Below are 22,203 nucleotides of genomic sequence, written 5' to 3' on the forward strand. Positions count from 1 at the left end.
AATAAGACTAGAAAAACTAGCTAAAACACAGAAAACATCTACATGCAGGCATGAGAGAGCTGCTAACGCAGTCAAGACTGAAGGGTTGAAGATCTTAAACAAAAGAGAAGTAAGAGAAGTAACCTCAACTTTCAGCATGGGTTTTCCCAAGTCATTTGCCAATTCTCAAGAGGCTGGGAAGCTAAGCAGAGCTGTTAGCAGTATCACAGACTAGAGGGAAAAGAACTTGAAGTTTGAGAACTGCTTGTGATAAACCAGAAGTGTGTCTGTAGAATGAAACTCAACTATATATCATCTCAATCCCTGACTACATTGTTAAACTGTCTCTATTCTACCTACCTGCCAGAAACAAAAATAAACCCTCTTTGGAAAAAAATCAGTATCTTACATTCAACTGACAATTACTAGGCATACCAGGAGACAAATCTATAAGAAGAAGGAAAAAATAAAAGAAACAGACCTCCAGGAAACACAGGTAAATATCTTTGACTAATATGCTCAAGAAAACAGAAGAGAACTATAGCTTCCCCTAAAAAAGGCTGGTAACCACCTAAATCCAAATGCCTCCACATAACCTCCATAAAACTTTAAAAATAATGAAGAGATGAGGCTATATGGGTATTGCCGAAAGAAAAAATAAAAATTAAAAAAACCCGCATAATCCATGTCTATGGCATAACTAAGAGGCACAGAATAATACAAACTTCAAATGGATTGTCAACTAAAGGAAAAAAATCAGGCTTTTAAAAAAGAAAATTTGGTTTTCTTCAGTCTTACTGAAGACTGTAACCTAGGAGAATCTTTCAGAGATTCCAAAGCAGTATTTCAGCCCCTATATCGGGGGCGGCAGTTATCCATCTGCTCAGAAGTTACATTAAACATGATCATAAGTTATGTTAGTGCAAAGTGCCATCAAAGTTTGGGTGTGAGAGTACCTCTTGTTACTGATTACAGAGGCATAGTCACTAATCCCTCAGAATTTATCTTATATACAGGAAGAGCCAAGGGCTAGGATTATTGACCTTATCTTAAAAAAAAAAAAAAAAAAGCAACGATTCCATCAAGAGATGTGGTAACCTGTGTATCCTGCTTACAGTCTCCAGGGCATTTTTCCAGAGGGCTGCCCTCAGTCACTGAGTCAGAGCTTTTGTGAAATTCTTCTGGCAAGCAGAATGAGCAAACATGGTTTCTTACATTTGCTACTGTGTCTCACAACATGTAAGCAGAAAATTGGACACTAAAATCCAGGAGCTGTCTCTGGAGCCCATGCCAGAAAAAAACAAGATAGACACTATGTGGAAAACAGAGAAGGAAAGAGGGAAGCAAAATACAGATAAAATAACCCCAGAAAGTATAGAAATCCTAAAATTAGGTGTGAGACCTGTCAGGACAGAGCACTGATTACTATAGAATCAAAAGGAAGGGATTTCCAGTTATAAGAAGGAGAAGTAACACTCTTGGGGAAAAAAGCACTTCTCGCAGAGAGGACTGTGACTTAGAAGTGGTATTCCTTAGACATATGATGGTAAAGAGAAAGAAGAAAATAAGAAATAAGAGATTTAAAAAAAAAAAAAAAAAGGCCCTGGCTGGGTGGTGGCTCTCAGTTGTAATCCTAGCGCTATGGGAGGATGAGGCAGGTCTGCCTGAGGCCAGGAGTTTGAGACCATCCTGGGCAACATGGCAAGACCCTGTCTCTACAAAAATTAAAAAAAAAAAAAAAAAAAAAAAAAAGCCAAGCACAGGGTCATGCACTGTTGGTCTCAGATACTTGGGAGGCTAAGGTGGGAAGATCATTTCAGTCCAGGAGGTTGAGGCTGCAGTGAGCCATGTTCACACTACCACACTCCAGCCTGAGTGACAGACAGACCCTGTCTCAAAAAAAAAAAAAAAAAAAAAGAACAAAAGATAATCATAAAATTAGAGAAACACCACCTCCCCTTCCAAGAAAACCAAAAACAATAAACACAAAAAACACACCAGGTAGGTTAAAGAAACTGCACTTCACTGTAGTAAAAGAATAGGATGTTTTTAAACTAAGAAACCTTGTAATTTCTTTTTATATAAACTATTATTGCTGGTTAAGAAAAATAAAATTTTTAAACCTGATTCAGAAACAGGCAACAACTATAAAATGTTATAAAAGAATAAAAATAAAGAAAATGAAAACAAGAATGCTTCAGCTGATAAATAGCCTCCTCCAAAAACCAAAACAAAACAATAAGGCAGAGAAAACTGTAATACATCTCAACCTGAATTCTATGTTGTTAAATAAGTATTTACAGATTTTTCTTTTAAAAAAAAATCCTCTTAAACATTCAACAATTCAGTTCAAAAATGTCAAAATTCTGGCCAGGTGTGGTGCCTCTCACCTGTAATCACAGCACTTTGGGAGGCTGAGGCAGGTGGATCACTTGAGGTCAGGAGTTTGAGACCAGCCTGACCAACATGGTGAAACCCAATCTCTACTAAAAATACAAAAATTAGCTGGCTGTGGTGGCATGCACTTGTAACCCCAGCTACTTGGGAGGCTGAGGCACAAGAATCACTTGAACCCGGGAGGTGGAGGATGCAGTGAGCTGAGATCATGCCATTGCACTACAACCTGGCTGACAGAGCAGGACTGTCTCAAAAAAAAAAAAAAAAAAAAAAAAAAGGCAAAAGTCAGAAAGATTTAAAATGAGATGTAATTGGTTTCATGCCCAAAAAATTAAGATTAAAAAAGACAAAAATGGCCAAGCACAGTGACTCATGTCTAGAATCCCAGGGCTTTGGGAGGCCAAGGCAGGTGGATCACTTGAGCCCAGGAGTTCAAGACTAGCTAGGGTAATACAGTGAGAGTCCCCCATCAACAAAACAAAATTTTTTAAATTATCTGGGTGTGATGACATGCGCCTGTGGTCCTAACTACTCAGGAGGCTGAGACAGGAAGATCACTTGAGCCCAGGAGGTCAAGGCTGCAGTAAGCTGTGATCATGCCACTGTACTCGTCTGGGTGAAAAAGTGAGACTCAAAAAAAAAAAAAAAAAGACAAAAATTATTTTAGAAATGAAAAATAAATTATAAAGTACCCAAGAGAGGGCAAGGCTGACTGAAAATAAAATATGTATAACTGAACAAAGCCATAAAAACAGCCAAGAGAACAAAACAAAATAAAGAAGTAGAGTAGTAAGAATCAGGAAAATGGCCAGGATTGGTGGTTTATGCCTGTAATCCCAGAACTTTGGGAGGCTGAGGCAGGAGGATTACTGGAGACTAGGAGTTTAAGACCAGCCTGGGCAAGATAGCAAGACCCCATCTGTATAAAAAAAACTTTCTAATTAAAAATAAAGTTGTAGGGTGCTGGGCACAGTGGCTCATGCCTGTAGTCCCAGCACTTTGGGAGGCCAAGGTGGTTGGATCACAAGGTCAGGAGTTCAAGACCAGCCTGGTCAACATGGTGAAACCCTGTCTCTACTAAAGATACAAAAAAAATTAGCCGGGCATGGTGGTGCATGCCTGTAATCCCAGCTACTCAGGAGGCTGAGGCAGGAGAATCGCTTGAACCCGGGAGGCGGAGGTTGCAGTGAGCCGAGATCGTGTCACTGTACTCCAGCCTGGGCGACAGGGTACGATTCCATCTCAAAAAATAAATAAATTAAATAAATAAATAAATGAACGAATAAACAAATAAATAAATAAAGTTGTAGGCTGAGTGTGGTGGCTCATACTTGCAATCCCAGCACTTTGGGAGGCTGAGGCTGGAGGATCGTTTGAGCTCAGGAATTCGAGGCCAGCCTGGGTAACAAAGTGGGACCCCATCCCTACAAAAAGTGAAATAATTGGCCAGGCATGGTGGCGTGCGCCTGTAGTCCCAACTGCTCAGGAGGCTGAGGTGGGAGGATCACTTGAGTCTGGGAGATCAAGGCCACAGTAAGCTATGATTGTGCCACTGCACTCTAGCCTGGGTGACAGACTGAAAACCTGTCTCAAAAGTAAATAAATAAAGTTGCAATATTCAAAGAAAAATCAGAAATAAAACAAGATATAAATGTATACATTAAAAAGGCCTACAAAGAACTTGGAAAAACTGTTACAAATACTTAAACTGAGATGTACTGCAATATACAACTAGGCTTTAAAGATTTTTTTAAAAATCCATCCAAGGGTAGGGAAAACAAGAGCAAATCTGAGATTATTTGTAAAGGAAGCGAAATCAAATCAGTGTCAGACTTCTTGGCAGCAACAAAGAAAAGACAATAATGAGTAGGTAGGAACTGAAGTATGTCATTTAAACTGACAATCCAAACAGTTGAAACCTAAGTAAGTAAAAGGAGAATGAAGGAAATTAAGAGCATCATAAATAATAATATAAAAGTAACCACTAGAATGAAAACACAAACTTCCCAAAATACAAGACAAAAACAAAAACAAAAAACAAAAAAGGAGTGGGGAAAGAACATACTATTAATAGATTATGAAAGAAATGAAGGAAATATAATACACCCAATAAATGTATATAAAATAATGTCAGAGACCACATAACCATATCAATGAATGTAAATAGATTTAACTTACCTATTTTTTAAATTGTAAATGTTAAATTTCAAATGGATTCAAAGTGAAACTCTACACTGTATTTTACAGAAACATAATTAAAGTGAATCAGAAAGGCTAAAAATACAAGGGATAAAAAAGGTATTCAAGGCAAATGAAAACAATAAGTAGGTATTGTAATACATGAGAGAACTGAGACCTAAAAGCATGACATAAAGAACACTTTATGATCTGAAGACTACAATTTCCAATAAAGATGCAATAGTTATGAGTATCTATCCACCAAATAACACAACTGCTTTAATAAAACAGAATCAAAAAGAAATAAAGGTGCAAGAAAGAAAGAAACCAAACAGAAAATATCAAAATCTCATACTTAGTACAAAACAAGTGTACAGAAAACACAAAAGGATGTGGAAGACATAAACAAAACAAGCTTTATCAGTATCTATACATTTAAACACCCATAACAGAAAAATAATCTCCTTTTCAACTGCACATGAACATTCACAGCTGCTTTACCCTTGATAGCCAAAAATTGGAAATAATCTCGGCGTCTATGAATAAGAGAATACATGAAGAAATTGTGGTATATTCCATGAGAGATGCAGGTACCGAAATGGCATATTTGACTTATGTCAAACTAACTAAATGGAGTCAGCAGGTCAGGAAGAAGGAGCCCTCATATATGAATGCCTGTAACAGGTTTTATCACAAGAAATTCCTGCCTGTCTTACATGTACACTTGTAACTACCTTATCACGGGAAATTCCTCCAACCAGATAAGCCACTTGCAGAAGGACACTTGCCTTGCAATGGCTGTCTCCACCAATGAAATGATGTCAGTTTCTGCAACAAGCCCCTGTAGCCAATGGTCTTGTACAGCTTATGTGGACTTGTTTTTTGTCTTTAAAAGTTTCCCCTTTGCCCCCAACCCTCTTGGATGTACCTATAGTCTGCTTATGGCATGTTTATTGTGGACTTCAGTCCTCTGCTATTCCTGAATAAACTCTTTGCTTTGGAGAGTTGGTCTCTGGATCACTCATTTGAGGATGATGGCTCATGCAGTGGAATACTGCATAGCAATGAAAAAGAGCAAAAGAGTGCTACAAACACATAAATGACATAGCATATTATTTTAAGTAAAAGAAACTAGACAGAAAGTAGCAAACTTTTTTCTTTTTTGAGATGGAGTTTCCCTCTTGTTGCCCAGGCTGGAGTGCAGCGTTGCCATCTTGGCTTATAGAACTTCCACCTTCTGGGTTCAAGCGATTCTCTTGCCTCAGCTTCCCGAGCAGCTGGGATTACAGGTGCCTGCCACCATGCCTTGCTAGTATTTTGTATTTTTAGTAGAGACAGCCTATCCATGTTGGACAGGCTGGTTTTGAACTCCTGACCTCAAGCAATCCACGCGTCTCAGGATCCCAAAGTGTTAGGATTACAGGCGTGAGCCACTGCGCCCAGCCTCAAACTTTTAAATGAAGTTCAAAATCAAGCAAAACTAATTGATGCTGATAACAATGAGAACTGTGGTAACCTCTGGGAAGACAAAGGGTGGTCTGGGAATGAACACAGGGACTTTTATGGGCTGCTGGAAATGTTCTGTATCTTAATCTGGATCTATCTACAGATGTAAAAAAATAAATTTTTTTGAACTATACACTTAAAGCTGCTGCAATTAGTACAGTTTACTGCATGTCAAACAACCAAAACCACAAAAACAAGTCATGAACAGACACATCATACACACACACACAAAATATAGATCAGAAAACATGTTCAACTTCATTAGATATCAAAGAAATGTTCATTAAAAGACTGCTACAACTCAAGCAAGATTGACTAAAATTTAAAAGCCTGATACACTATTTGTGAGAGTGTAAATTGGTGCAACCATTTTGGAAAACTGTGATATATCTACTTAGCTAAAATATGCATTTCTCTCACAAAGTTAATAAATAGGCTTCTCATCTACCTTATTTTAGTCAGAGCCTTAGTGCAACAGCTACATCCACAGTTCTTTTCTAGACATTCTTAGGTCTGCTACATCTTTTTTTTCCCTTTTGCTTTCATTTCTCTTCTTAATTACGGGAATTTTGGGCCCATCAAGGATTTGAGGCAGGGACTCTTTTCCATGAAATATTCTGTTCAATTCAAAGAACTTTCAAGCATACCCATAGGTGAAATTCATTTTGAGACGTGATCAATTTTAAGGTTTTAACAATGGGCGTGAAGGTCAGGCCCTTGATTTGATCCTTACTAAAAGACTGAGTTTTAATTGGCCGTTATCACTTAAAGCCTTTATCAATTTTATCTTTGTGAAGTTAGGATTAAGAAGCAATTGTGCCTCTCCCAACACCATAGTTCCCTTTAATTCCCTTTCATTCCTGTTTTCAAAAATGACAATTCTTTTCTGAGCTCTGCTTTCTTGTAATGCCTTCTAAATGCATCCACCAGCAATGAACACACACAACAACACTGACACAAAGCATTCTGTTTTCCTACCATTTGTAGCAGAACTACAAATTAAGTACATGATCTGTATCAAAGATCAGACCTATAAAAAAAGGTAGGTCTTCATATAACATTTAATCCTTTGGAAAACTTGAATGGTCTACATTTTATCAAGTCCCACCTATTAATGTGGTTACTAAAATAACACCAGATGGAAGGAAACTATTCAAATATCCATCACTCATTCCTCCATTTCAGATCACAAGAAAAACGAGCAGATCACCCAAGTCTATGAGATTTAACTACAACTATGAAATGTATTTTCAGCTGGGCGCAGTGGCTCATGCCTGTAATCCCAGTATTTTGGGAGGCAGAGGTGTGCAATCGCTCGAGGCCAGGAGTCTGAGGCTAGCCTTGGCAACATGGTGAAACCCTGACTCTACAAAAAATACAAAAATTAGGCAGGTGTGGTGGCATGCGCCTGTACTTCTAGCTACTGGAAGGCTGAGGCAGGAGAACTGCTTGAGCCTGGGAGGTCGAAGCTTCAATGAGCCAAGACTGAAATGCAGGTCACTGCACTCCAGCCTGGGTGATGAAGCAAGAGCCTGTCTCGGAAAAAATAATAAATATATAAATATGCTTAATTTTTTAAAAAAAGAAATATATTTTAAATATCACAATATATCCTCAGGCAACAGTAAACTGGCATCCTAATTTTTAGACTGCAAATATAACTGAACCAGATCAGATAGAGCAAAACAGGTAAGAATTTCAAATATGATTGGCTACATTGCACTTTTTTATAAAATTCATAGATAATAAAAGACATATTTAAAACCTCTCTCCCCAGTATTTTCAGTGTAGGCACTTAATATATAAAATGACCATCGCATTGAATGGAACACCACAAAACCAACTGCATTTACACCTTCCATTCACTCTGCATGTATAATTAAACTCATAAAATGAAAGTACAATAAAATCTTTCCACAATGTTAGCAGGTCACCCTCAAACAGCATGACCTCTACACAGTTGGTCTAGCCAGATTGACCTATTATTTACAAATCAATCTTCCTCTCTTTTCTACCTACAATACTCCATACACAGCAACAACTGGAGAGAAGAATAAAATCTAGTAACAAAGATTCAAAAATCCTTGCTGCATATTCAGGAAATTCAAATAAAAAGCTAACACCAGTTTTAAATATTACACTGCTTATAAAACATTCGGGGAAAACAAACAAATAAACATAGCCATTCTATCAAGAGACATTCCAGATAGCAAAATAGTTTTCCGTGAAATAGTGTATTATTAGATTAACTATTATTTAAATAATAATTCTTCATTGAAACTTAAAAAATATAAACCATTCTATGTTATATGCTAATGAGATCTAATCAGTCATTATTTACAGAGCAAAGTTTGGCTCATCCAGTTCTGGCATCGATACAATTTATAAACTGACATGCTATGCTTACAGCATATTACTTTCCTTGATCAAATAATTGAGATCTTGTTGTACGGTTCCACAGGAAAGGAATATCTTTCAGATCTCAGACCATTAGCTTATAAATTCTATGGCTTTATTAACAAAAAAAGATAGTGGACAACACTAAAAAACTCAAAGACCTCTGGCAGGGAACAGTGGCTCACACCTGTAATCCCAGTACTTTGGGAAGCCAGGGCAGGTGGATCACTTGAGCTGAGGAGTTTGAGACCAGCCTGGCCAACATGGCGAAAACCTGCCTCTACTAAAAATACAAAAATTAGCCAGGTGTGGTGGCAGGTGCCTATAATCCCAGCTACTTGGGAGGATGAGGCAGGAGAATTGCTTGAACCAGGGAGGCGGAGGTTGCAGTGAGCAGAGATGGCATCACTGCACTCCAGTCTGGGTTGACAGAGCCAGACTTCATCTCAAAAAAAAAAAAAAAAACCTCTGAAAATCCGCCATAAAATCAATGAGACTACAAGAAAAAACAAACAAACAAACAAACAAACCCCAACTTTTTCAGAACACTAGAAACTAACCAAAGACTTGCAGCAATCCAGAAAATGACTGTTACAAAAACAACGACAACAAAACCGCAGCTAAATCTTGGTAAGAACGCTGAGATTTGTGGCATTTAAATTTGCTCTATGCCCATCTGCCCAACCACAGCAACACAGGAGTCTTGAAAAACAATAGCCAGAATCAACAACGACTGTCCAAGAAGTTGAAACTCTTTCAAAGCCCTATTCCCAGAGTACTGTCATTATTGGACCTGGAAGACTCCACATATACTGTCTTTATTTGAACTGATCCAGAGCTTACCAGTGTGAAAAGCATTTTCCCTAGAGCATTTGTCAAAAATAACTTTAGAAAACAGTTGAATCTAACTCGTAAACCTAACTCTCAAAAGTCAACAATAGCAAAATGAACTACCCAATTTAAAAATGGGCAAAACATTCTGAACAGATAACTCGTCAAAGAAGATACATTAATGGCAAATAAACATATCAGAAGATGTTCACCAAAATATGCCATTAAGGAACTGTAAATTAAAAGAACAATGAGATACCACTACATATACTTTCACCATCTGATCCAGCAATCTTCCTCATTGGTATTTACCCAAATGAGTTAACCTTATATTCACATAAAAACCTGCACACAGATGTTCACAGTAGCTTTGTTCATAATTGTCAAAATTTAGAAGCAACCAAAATGCCCTTCGGCAGGTAAATGGATAAACTATGATACATCAATATAATAGAATATTATTCAGCACTAAAAAGAAATAAGCTGCCAAATCATGAGAGACACAAAGGAACTTTACATGTATATTACTAAGTGGAAGAAGCCAATCTGAAAATGCTACATAGTATATGATTCCAACTACATGGCATTCTAGAATGGGCAGAACTATGAAGACAGTAAAAAGATCAGAGATTTCCAGGGGTTAGAGGGAAAGAAGGATGAATAGGTAAAGCATAGAAAATTTTTAGGGCAATGAAACTATTCTTTATATTTTTTATATGTTTTAGACAGAGTCTCGCTCTTTCTCCCAGGTTAGAGTGCAGTGACAAGATCTCAGCTCACTGCAGCCTTGACTTCCCAGGCTCAGGAGATCCTTCCACCATAGCCTCTCGAACAGCTGGGCCCACAAGTGCCAATCTACCATGCCTGGCTAATTTTTGCATTTTTTGTAGAGACAAAGTTTTGGCAAGTTGCCAAGGCTGGCAATAAAACCATTCTGTATGACACTAAAATGATAGATACATGTCAGTTATAACAAACATACCACTCTAATGCAGGATGTTGACAGGGGAAGAAACTGTGTGGTTGTGGGAGCAGAGGGTGAACAAGAACTCTATACTTTATGCTCAATGTTCCTGTGAACAACCTAAAACTGTTCTAAATCTATTTGAAAACAAAAGAGAAAACTTTTAAAAATATATGAATATATTACAGACGGATATAAATTACAAAAAGTCACCTATACTTCCCATACCCATTGTTTATATTTTGTTATACTTCCTTTTAGTAGTCATTATATTTCATTTATATTCATGGAGATGATATCATAGATATTTTGTATTGTGCTTGTTCGTGATCTGACAAAATACTCATTTTCTTTGTCTTTACAAGCATTGCTTAAAGACAGTAAGATACTCTATTAAATAGATACAATTTACTTCACAATTCACTCCACAATTCATTTTATTGAAGATACACTCATATGGTACTTAACATATTCTAGGCAGTTTGAAGAACTTTAAAAATATTAACTCTTAAACTTTAAAATTTTTATTTTCTTACTTCAACATTCAGGGGAACAAACATATTAAGTCTTTTAAACTCAAAACAACCTTATAAAGTTGGAAAGTGAGGCACTAAACAAGTAAGTACCAAAGGAACTCAACTAGTAAGTGATAGAGCCAGGACTTAACCTTTTTGACCACAAAGCTCATACTGTTCATAACCACTATCAATGCTGCCCCTAAATATGTCTCTTACTATTGAATATTTTAGGTTGCTACTACTTTATCTAACAGTATAATAAAAGCTACTATGAACATCTTCACTGATAAAATGCTTATATTTCAACAATACCAGAAATATACAACACAACAATAGCCAATGAAGTGAAGACTACGTATTTCAGTTACTTACTTGTCATATTACCTTTTGTCCTGCTATTGCCAAAGACACCTTTACTTTTGTCTCCTTTCTCTTCTTTCTGAGCTCTTACCACACTCACAACTTCAAATATCTTTTTTTTTTTTTTTTTTTTTTTTTTTTGAGACGGAGTCTCGCTCTGTCGCCCAGGCTGGAGTGCAGTGGCAGGATCTTGGCTCACTACAACCTCCACCTCCCGGGTTCAAGCAGTTTCTCGTGCCTCTGCCTCCCGAGTTGCTGGGATTACAGGTGCATGCCACCACAAACAGCTAATTTTGTATTTTTAGTAGAGATGTGGGTTCACCATGTTGGCCAGGCTGGTCTTGAACTCCTGACCTCAGGTGATCCACCCGCCTGGGCCTCCCAAAGTGCTGGGATTAAACACAAATATATCAGTAATTATGTTAAGAGGTCTAACTGCAGGTGTCTCATTTCTAACCACTGAACTCTTAAGGACCCCAAGACCTTATCTCTTGAGGCTATATGACTTTAAAACCCATGGCTCTTGAACAGTGAGACCTATAACTCTTTCTTATCAGCAGTTTTACCAGCCTACAGCTCCCTGATTGTTTCTAGACCCTAGGGATTTCCCTTATTTTTTTAATGCCTCTTATAAGCTATATATAGGTGTTTGTAAGGGATAGCATTTTAGGTTATCTTTTTCTCCATATTGCAGGAACAAGAAAACTTAATTTCCTGAAAAAAAAATAAAACTGTGGGTTTAAGACATTTGAGGACATACAAGTTAAAAAAAATTATCTCTAATCCATTTTTTTTTTTTTTTTTTTGAGATGGAGTCTCTTTTTGTTGCCCAGGTTAGAGGGAATTGGCACAATCTGGGCTCACTGCAGCCCTGCCTCTGTTCAAGCAGTTCTCTTGCCTCAGCCTTCTGAGTAGCTGGGACTAGAGGCATGCCCCACCATGCCCAGCTAATTTTTGTGTTTTTGGTAGAGACAGAGTTTCACCATGTTGACCAGGCTGGTCTCAAACTCCTGACCTCCAGTGATCTGCCCGCCTCAACTTCCCAAAGTGCTAGGATTACAGGCATGAGGCACTGTGTCCAGCTTCTAATCCATTTTTTAAGTGAGAACAAAACTAGCAAAATGTAGTAAATGAGTTATTATCTTCATAGAATAGCTGATAAATTACATTTTTATTTCTATAGCAGCTACAAGATACTTGTTGCATAAGTTCAACTTCAGAACATGTAATTAAAATATCTACACTGACTCTTCCATTATCCAACAGGTCTAAGTTCAGAATCTCATATGCTTGTTAATCAGTACTCTTCAATTCCTAAACTCTTGTTTTCCTCATTCTCTTGAGACGGGATGACTTTTTTTTTTTTTTTTTTTTTTGAGGTGTTAAATTGGAGGATAGATAAGTCAACTTTCTAGCAACCTCAGTTCCTCATCTCTAAAAGGGAGATATACCTAGCACAGAGTGTGCCAAAAGAATCAAATGAGGTAACAGTAAGTTCCCATACATGTTAGCTGTTGCTATGATTCCTACTTATTATCTTTCCCCAGCAATGATCATTACTTTTGAGAGTATGTCTTAGCAATGGTAACTGTTTTTGAGAGTAAGGTCAAATGCTTGGCATGAGCCACTCTAAGGAATGGGTAAGTTGTACCTTGAGGATCACACATAGTAACACAGGAAACTCCTACAGGGTATGTCTGCCATAGGCTGGCTCTACTCTACCAGAGAAACAGGTCTTAGGCAGACAATAACGGATGCTGGCAAGGATGTAGAGGAAGGGGAACCCTCACATATGGTTGGTAGGAATGTAAATTAGCATAGCTGCTAGGGAAAACAGTATGGAGGCTGCTCAAAAAACTTACAATAGAATTACCATATGATTTAGCAATTCCACAACTGAGTATACATCCAAAAGAAAGGAAATCAATAAATCAGATATATATGCACTTCTATGTTTTACTGAAGCACTATTCACAATAGCCAAGGTATGGAATCAACCTAACTGTCCACAATGGATGAATGAATAAAGAAAATGTGATATATATACACAATGGAGTATTATTTAGCCATCAAAAAGAATGAAATCCTGCCATTTGCAGCAACATAGATGAAACTGGAGGCCATTATGTTAAGTGAAATAAGCAAAACACAGAAAGGCAAGTATCTCATGTTCTCACTCATATGTGGGAGCTTAAAAAGTGAATCTCTTGAAAATACAGAGTAGATTGCTGGCTACCAGGGGCCAGGAAGGGAAGGAGTGAGGGGCAAATAAAGAGGAAAAAGAAAATATAAATGTATTTATTACCACTGGGCTGTACACTTAAAATGGTAAAAACAGCAAATTATATATGTGTATTTTACTTCAATAAAAAATGATTTTTAAAAATCATGTTGGCCGGGCGCGGTGGCTCAAGCCTGTAATCCCAGCACTTTGGGAGGCCGAGACGGGCGGATCACGAGGTCAGGAGATCGAGACCATCCTGGCTAACATGGTGAAACCCCGTCTCTACTAAAAATACAAAAAAACTAGCCGGGCGAGGTGGCGGGCGTCTGTAGTCCCAGCTACTCAGGAGGCTGAGGCAGGAGAATGGCGTGAACCCGGGAGGCGGAGCTTGCAGTGAGCCGAGATTGAGCCACTGCACTCCAGTCTGGGCGACAGAGCGAGACTCCGCCTCAAAAAAAAAAAAAAAAAAATCATGTTGTATATATCCTTTAAAAAAAAAAAAGTCTTATTCCTTTCTTCCCCAAAGCTGTCACCAACTACTCTTGGTACTTCTATTTCTTGAGGACTACAGAATACGGACACACATCCCCTATGTTGTATTTTGTTCTTTATGCCCCACCAAGCAAGCCTAACAGTCATTTTAAGTGTTTTATTGCTAATTGCTATAGGGAACTAGGTAGTACCTAGTGAAGAGGGTATGTTTCCTGGGGTTGTGGTAACAAATTGCAACAAAAGAGGTGGCTGGAAACAGAAACTTACTCTCAGGGTTCTGGAGACTAGAAATCTGAAATCAAGGTGCAGATGGATTTCAGCACAGCTGTGCTCCCTCTGATGTGTCTGGGGAAGAATCCTTCCTACCCTCTCCCTAGCTTCTGGTGGTTGCAGGCAATTCTTTGATCCTTGGCTTGCAGCTGCATAACTGCAACTTCTGCCCTTGTCATCAAATGACCTCTTTCCCTGTTTGTGTATGTGTCGAGGTCTCCGTATCCAAATTTCCCTCTCCTCTTTTCTGTTTTTTTTTTTTTTTTTTTTTTTTTTTGACAAGGTTTTACTCTGTTGCTCAGGCTGGAGTGCAGAGGCACAATCACAACTCACTGCAGCCTCAAACTCGTGGGCTCAAGCTACCCTCCCACCTCAGCCTCCAGAGTAGCTGGGACACCTGGGGTTTTTTTTTTTGTTATTTATTTTTGGTAGAGATGATGTCCTGCTACGTGGCGCAGGTTGATCTCAAACTCTTGAGCTCACGCTATCCTCCTGCCTCAACTTTCCAAAATGCTGGGATTGCAAGTGTGAGCCCCTGTGACTGGCCTCCTTTCTCTTATAAAGAAACCAGTCACTGAATTAGGATCACATTCACAAATACTAGGGGTTAGGACTTGAATGTATCTTTTTGAGGGACACAATTCAACCCACAAGAGAGAATGTCTTTAAATTTAAGAAGCTATTAAAAGTTCTTATAATCCCTGTCCATGTTCTGTAGGTCTGGATTTTTGGAAATCCCTTGAGCTTCCTTTGTCCCTCACAGATCTCTGGGTAATGCTTTTTAAATGATCCTAGACTCCCGAACTCACAGCTCCTATAAAGCCCTCTGTACAGAAGTTTCTCTTCCCAGGAAACAGGCTTGATGGTATAGTTAGAATAAATTTCTGTTCTCCTTGAGGACAGGGATCAAAGCCTCATAATTCCTTGATACTAGAATGGGGTCTGATATCAGTATTTTTTATGAACTAGAAATCATTCAAGTACCCTTTTGTTTCAGCTGTGTAATCTGTTTCTCAGGGGACTTCCTGACTAGGTGATTACCTTAAAACTGAGCTCCCATGCCATGTAAGAATGATCTCCTTAAGGTTTTTCCTCACATTCCACATCCTTACTGTTTCCTCCCTCTGAGACTATTTTACATCGTTCAAAAATCTCCTAGAAGGCATTGATTTGACTTCTGAGAGTAATAACACTTTGCAAAATATGCATTAGTGAAATTGCTTCTAGGTCATCATACCTTACATTTTTGCTTGGTGTAACATTCCCAAAGGATACCACAACTACTTTAAAAAAAGGTACATGATTATGACTTCATGTATGCAAATCATCCTTTCTTCAGTTGGTTCTTGTCTGCCTTTGGTTCTACTTTTTTTTTTCTTTTTTCTTCTATTACTATGGCAGAACAGATTGAGAAAGAGTCTTACTCTCTCGCCCAGGCTGGAGTGCAGTGGCGTGATCACAGCTCATTGCAGCATCAACCTCCTGGGCTCAAGCCATCCTCCCATCTCAGCCTCCAGAGTAGCTGGGACCATAGGCATGCGCCACCACACCTGGTTGATTTTTTAAATTTTTTGTAGAGACGTGGTCTCCTTTGTTGCCTAGGCTGATCTGAAACTCCTGGGCTCAAAGGATCCTCTGCTCTGGCCTTCGGAAGTGCTGGGATTACAGGCATGAGACACCACGTACGGCCTCAGTTGTACATTTGATTTAGCTACTCCTGTAAGTGAAAAATCTTTACCTTGATGGTTTATCCCTTCCATGGGATAAATCATCTACTATCATTTTGCTCTGTCCTGCAAATATTCTTATAAAATTATTTGAAATATTCTAAATCTAAAAATAACTTCTGTATACCTATTACGCAGTTTAATAAAACACTACCAATATAGTTGAAACATTCTGTGAATACTTCCTTAATAACATCCCCCTCCTCTTCCCCCCATCCACACCAGGTACATGTACCATAAGTGATCACTACAGCTAATTACCACCTGGAAGCTGATGTTTATGATCCCCATGCATTTTTGATACTTTTACTAAACTATATACTATTCTACATATTTCTAAATTCTAATTCTGTTATATATGTTATAGATTATTCTACAATGTTTTTCCCCTCAAATTGACTGTGAGATATATCATATTGATACGTACTGTTTGGCTTCATTATTTTAATAGCACCACTTTCATTTTAAGAATATACAACCATTTTTATCATTCTTCTGATGGACATTTAGTTTCCATGTTTCCACTATTACAAACAATGCTTTTCGAACAGCCCCTTAGATCACAACTAGAGTTATTTTTCTCTTTTTCGCAATAGCTTTATTGAGATATAACTTATATACCATAAAATCCACCCTTTAAAGTGTATGATTCATAGTTTTGAGAGTATTCATAAAGCTGTGCAACCACCACAACTATCTAATTCCAGACTATTTGCATCATCTCAAAAAGAAACTCTATACTCATTAGCAGTAATTTCCCATTCTCCCCTACCCTGGCCCCTATCAACCATTAATCTACTTTCTATCTGTATGGATTTGCCTATTCTGGAAATTTTTTATAAATAAAATCATACAATATATGTCCTTTTGTGACTGGCTTCTTTCACTCAACATGTTTTCGAGGTTCAGCCATGAACCTCGAACCTCCATGCTTGAGGCAGGAGGTTAAGATGTACATTAATGTGATTGTGGTGATGGTTTCATGGGTACATGTCAAAACTTACCAAAGTATACACTTTAAAAGTATGAAATTTGTTGTATGTAAATTGCACCTCAATAAAACTACCAAATTAAATAGGCAAAACAGGCCGGGCTCGGTGACTCAAACGCCTATAATCCCAGCACTTTGTGAGGCCAAAGCAAGTGGATCCCCAAGGTCAGGAGTTCGAGATCAGCCTGGCCAACATGGTGAAACCTGGTCTCTACTAAAAATACAAAATTAGCTGGGCATGGTGGTGTGCACCTGTAATCCTAGCTACCCAGGAGACTGAGGTGGGAGAATTGCTTGAACTCAGGAGGGGGAGTTCGCTGAGCTGAGATCGCGCCACTGCACTCCAGCCTGGGCAACAGAGTGAGACTGCATCTCAAAAAAAAAAAGGCAAAACATTTTAATAGATGCTTCACAAAAGATGTTCAGATAACAAGTGGATGAACTACTCTATTTCATTAAGCATCTGAGAAATATAACTTAAAATTACAATGAGACATCAGTACACACCTACAGCAATAGTTAAAAAAATTTAAACCACTAACAACCCCAAGGGCTGATATGACTGTTGAATAACTGGAACTGCCATATGCTGCTGATGGGAATGCAAAATGGGACAGCCACTTTTGAAAAAGGTTTGAAAGTATTTTACAAAATTAAGGCTAAGCATGATGGCTCCCACCTGTATTCCCAACACTTTGGGAGGCTGAGGTGGAAGGATTGCTTGAGGCAGGAGGTTAAGACCAGCCTAGACAACATAGCAAGACCATGTTTCTACAAAAAATTAAAAATTAGTTAGCATGGTGACATGCTCCTGTAGTCTCAGCTACTCAGAGAAGCTGAGGCCCAGGAATTCGAGGTTATGGTGAGTCATACCCTACCTCAAAAACAAAACAAAACAAAACAAAACAAAACAAAACAAAACAAACAAAACAAAACAGAGAGAGAGAGAGAGAGAGAGCAAAAAGCAAGCAAGCAAGCAAGAAATTAAAATCTATGGCCACACAAACACCTGTAGCCAAATGTTTATAGCAGCTTTATTACTAACAGCCAAAACCTGGAAACAACTCAAAGTCCATTAACTGTTGAATGGATAAACAAACTGTGGTAATACATATAATGGAATACTACTCACACATTAAAAGACAAAATTAGTGATACATGCAAGAACATGGATGAATCTTAAAAGTATTATATCAAGTGAAAGAAGCCAGGCACAACCAGCTCATACTATGTGATTCCACTAACATGATGCCTCCAAACACAAATCTATAGCAGTAGATATCAGATCAAGAGTTGCTAGGGACCAATAGTGAGGATAGAAAATCAATGATAAGGGCATGAGAGGACTTTACAGACTTACAGATACACTAAAAATGATTGTGATAGTAGTTCACAACTCTTTACATTTGTCAAAACTCATAGAACAATATTCCTTAAAAGGGTCAACTTTACCATATGCAAATTATGCCTAAATATGCCCAACTTTGTTTTTTCAAAAGTGAGGGTGAGGTGGGATGGGGTTGGGGGAGACATTACATACAGGAGAACAAAGATAAGAATGACACCAAATATCTAAAAACAACAGCCAGAGGACAATAGAAAATTAAAGTGCTAAACAAAAGTCAACCTAGAATTATATATCCAGTTTAAAAATAGATCTTTCAAAAATGAAAGTTGAATAAAAACATTTTCTAAGAAACAAACACTGATAGAATCTTTCACCAACATGCAGTATTAAATAAAGGAAGTTACTCAAACTGAAGGAAAATTATGAAAATACGGATCTACAAGAAATAAAGAGTGACAGAAATGGTAAAGATGTAGGCAAATAGAATTTACTTCTTAATTTCATGAAAATTTCCTCAAAATGAAAATACCAGCCGTAGATGGATGTATTCTATCAAACACTTAACAATGAAATGCCAATCTTATACAAACTTTTTCAAGAAGTAGAGGAGAATACAACACATCCTAGATCATTTAAAGATGTCAGACACCATTACCCTAATTCTAAAACCAGACAATCACAATAAAGCAAAACTGAAGACTAATCTCCCCAAAATGGCAACCGAACAATGAAAAAAAATTTAGTTAAAGCCATTCCTCACATCATATACAAAAGCCAATTTCAGGTGAGCTAATGTTCTCATGTGAAAAATAATGCCTGAGATGGTTAGGAAGAGGATTATGAGATTATATTCAGGTATATGCTGGTAGAATTTCACCATAAAATTATTTTAATATAAAACATCAAAAAAATTAAGGCACACAAACTATTTTCACTCTTCATGTTGATCAAGAATTTTCCTATTTCTTGTTAATTCAAAAAGACTCTGGATGCAATAACTTGTCAACTTATTTTTTGGTATGCCCCTGTGCTCATATACTACCTTACTACCTTTATCTCTCTGTTTTTTGTTTGTTTGTTTTGGAGATAGGCAGGAGCATTGGTCACTGCAGCCTGGAACTCCCGGCCCAAGTGATCCTCCCACCTCAGCCTCTTGAGTAGCTGGGAGCAAGGCGACCACCACCACAGTTGGCTAATTTTAAATTTTTTTATAGAGATGGGGTCCCACTATCGTCTTGAACTCCTGGACTGGTCTCAAACTCCTGGGCTGAAGCAATCCTTCCTCCTCAGCCTCCCAAAGTGTTGGTTGGGATTACAGGCGTGGACCTCCAAACTTAGAAATGACTTTTCTAATATCCTTAAATCAGTGCTCATGTAAGTTTCAGCCTTCTCATTGCACCTCCCTCCGAACTACAAGTCTTAAAACTCAGAAATGACAGTCATTCCATAGAAGTAAAACACTCTGTTTTGCTGCTTATTTCTACTTAAAAAATCATATATATTATATATAATATATAGATATACAACAAATTATATAGATGTGTGTGTGTATATATATATATAAAAAGAAACGTCTAGAACTGGACTGGGTCCCACTGATATCCACATTTCATATACAGGAGATGTGGGGAAAGCTGTCTATTTAGACTGTAAACTCCTAAAATGTTCATAAATCTCAGTGGAAAATAAATCCACTGGGGTGGGAGAAGTATCAGACAAATAAGCTAAAGGTTAACGAAGAGAAGGTATCAATCAGTGGCGACTTTTGTGCTTCGGATCAATCCTCAGAGTTTGTCCTCCAACGTAACTTTTGGCATTATTCGTTTCAAAGTCTGAACAGTAACCATAAACCCGATACGAAACGTATGGATCAACAAGGTCCGACCAAAAACAAAATAATTATGTTTCCGATGTGAATGCGTCAATAGCTTACTTTCGTAGCGCTTTATAAAACGCTGTCGCTTGCTGCTTTCCACGTTACAATATCCCGGTCGGGAAGAGTAGGACAGCAGCATCTTTTCTGGATAAGGAAGGTTTTGGATTCAATTTGTGAGGTGTCGGACGCTCACCAGATTGCGCGAAAGCCAATTTTCCACATCGTCAAGTGCACGCACCCCGTGTCTCAGTGTTAGTGATGAAGAGGAGGATGAAATTACCAAAGATATCAGTGGGGAGTGAATTATACTTGGGGGAGGTGTAAGCACGTTGGAGAAGGAAGGAAGCTGAGAGACATTTTGTTTGTGAAAGAGGGAAGGTAGCATTAAGAGGAGCCTTCCATCAGGGGCAGCAGAAAGGGGGCTGGCGTGGCGTCTCTGAGACTGCCGGAAAACGACGTGAGGGAAAAACCTAGAGGCTACTACCAGCAGGCGAACAGACGGAGGGCCTGCCTCAGGGGAGCGAAGCAGCCCGCCTGAAGCGCTCTATCTGGAACTGGCCTGTTCAACTCGGCGCCCCTCAAACTCCGGCTGCCCTTTCCTGTTTAACTCGGCGCCCCTCCAGTTCCGGCCGCCCTTTTCGTCTCTCTCCCCTCGCGGTCGCTCACCCCTGAGATCCCTGCTTCCGAATCGCTCAGCTTCATTCCGCAACTCGCGGACAAGCGCCACAAATTCAAATGCGAGCTCTAGAGACTCTGTCTCAAACGTCTCCCAGAGTGAAGGACAGAGGAACCAATCGAAGCCCGGCTGGCCTCAGCGGTCTAAGGTGATAGGCGTTGCTAAGAAAAGGGGGTGGGACGATACCGAGTTGCCAAGACGACGGCTTCCGGGTGGGCGGCCTTAAGGTGGCTTCCGGCCGCAAGCCGAGACTCCGCGGGAAAACTCTCCCTGCTAGAGGAACTAGGAGATTTGGGGCTGCGGCCGTTTCCTGGGGAGCAGTCACGGGACTGTGTGCTGGGGTCACTCCACCGGCCGTGTCCTTTATTCTTCTTTCTCGCCCAACGATTTACCTGAACGGTTATAAAGTGCACGTTATTTCCCTAAGGTAAGCGTGTGGTAGCGCATCCTCCTCCAACTCGGGGGTAACAGAAACCCGCTGTCAACTTTGTTACACAACATACCTGTACTTAACCAGAAAAAGTTGAAATTTGGGATCTTTAAACATTCAATAACCTCTTGCTGTGTGAGGTTTTTTAACTTCACTGCACACATTTTGTAGTCTTTAACCGTTGAATGTGATTTGAGTTTACAATGACATTTAACGTTCTGGTTCTTTCTGACCCCAAATTTCATCTGAAACGGTTAATGGACGAAGACCTGAAATTATTTTCTGTAATAGTCTCATAGGTTCTCCGACTTAAATTCTTAATCGCCCATAAATCTGAAGGCAGGTGGTAAAGATGAGCAGGTGATTTGAGCACAGTCCATGTCAAGAATCTAATTAATTCAGCTGAGACTCCTTTCGTCAGGAGCATTATTTTAATCTAAAAAATTTTAAACCAAATGGTAAACATGGCTGCTTTGGTTTCAGTTGTATCTCATTTGATGATGATAGTCTCACACAAGACGATCTCATTTGTCAATGAAAGTAAACTTTAGTGACCACACTTAAAGTTCTCTGCTTTCTGCAGAGAACTCTTTAAACGAACATCTTTTATCAGACCGCAGAAATCATTATTCAATTCTTGTCACCAAAATGGAAAAACTAAAGCAAAACTTACCTGCTTATCAAGAACAATTTCTTCCTCCATAGTTAAGGTAGGGAAGCGTTTATGAAAGCTTAGATCTATATGTTTGGGATCCTGCCAACCCCTTTTTTAAAATTCCGTCTTCAAAACTCCCTGCTAATGAGCACTTTTCCAGCAACTTGGATGAAACATTCTGAATAATTCCTCAGCCTGAAGGTTAGAAATTTCATTAAATAAAAAATTAAATACACAGAATACTTAGGTATGAAACATTAATGAACTAATACATTCTTAAGAAGAGGAGGCACTTAAGAAAACACAGGCCACCTGCATTGTGGAGCCATTTAATGTGATGAGACTTGATAACTGGGCAAGAGATCAAAAAATGCCCAGGGTTTC

The 22,203-nt window shown here is 38.7% G+C and overlaps 1 long non-coding RNA gene across 1 annotated transcript in view; it reads right to left on the reverse strand.

The window, feature by feature from the left end:
- The window catches only part of LOC115895238, a 221,400-nt gene extending 200,611 nt beyond the window's left edge, over window positions 1-20,789 (reverse strand). Inside the window, exon 1 of the long non-coding RNA XR_004055435.1 lies at window positions 20,725-20,789. This is a non-coding gene — a long non-coding RNA (uncharacterized LOC115895238). The remainder of the gene's footprint in view (window positions 1-20,724) is intronic.
- Between the last annotated feature and the right edge of the window lie 1,414 nt (window positions 20,790-22,203).

This window comes from Rhinopithecus roxellana, chromosome 20, assembly GCF_007565055.1.
Source record: "Rhinopithecus roxellana isolate Shanxi Qingling chromosome 20, ASM756505v1, whole genome shotgun sequence".
Classification (NCBI taxonomy): Eukaryota; Metazoa; Chordata; class Mammalia; order Primates; family Cercopithecidae; genus Rhinopithecus; species Rhinopithecus roxellana.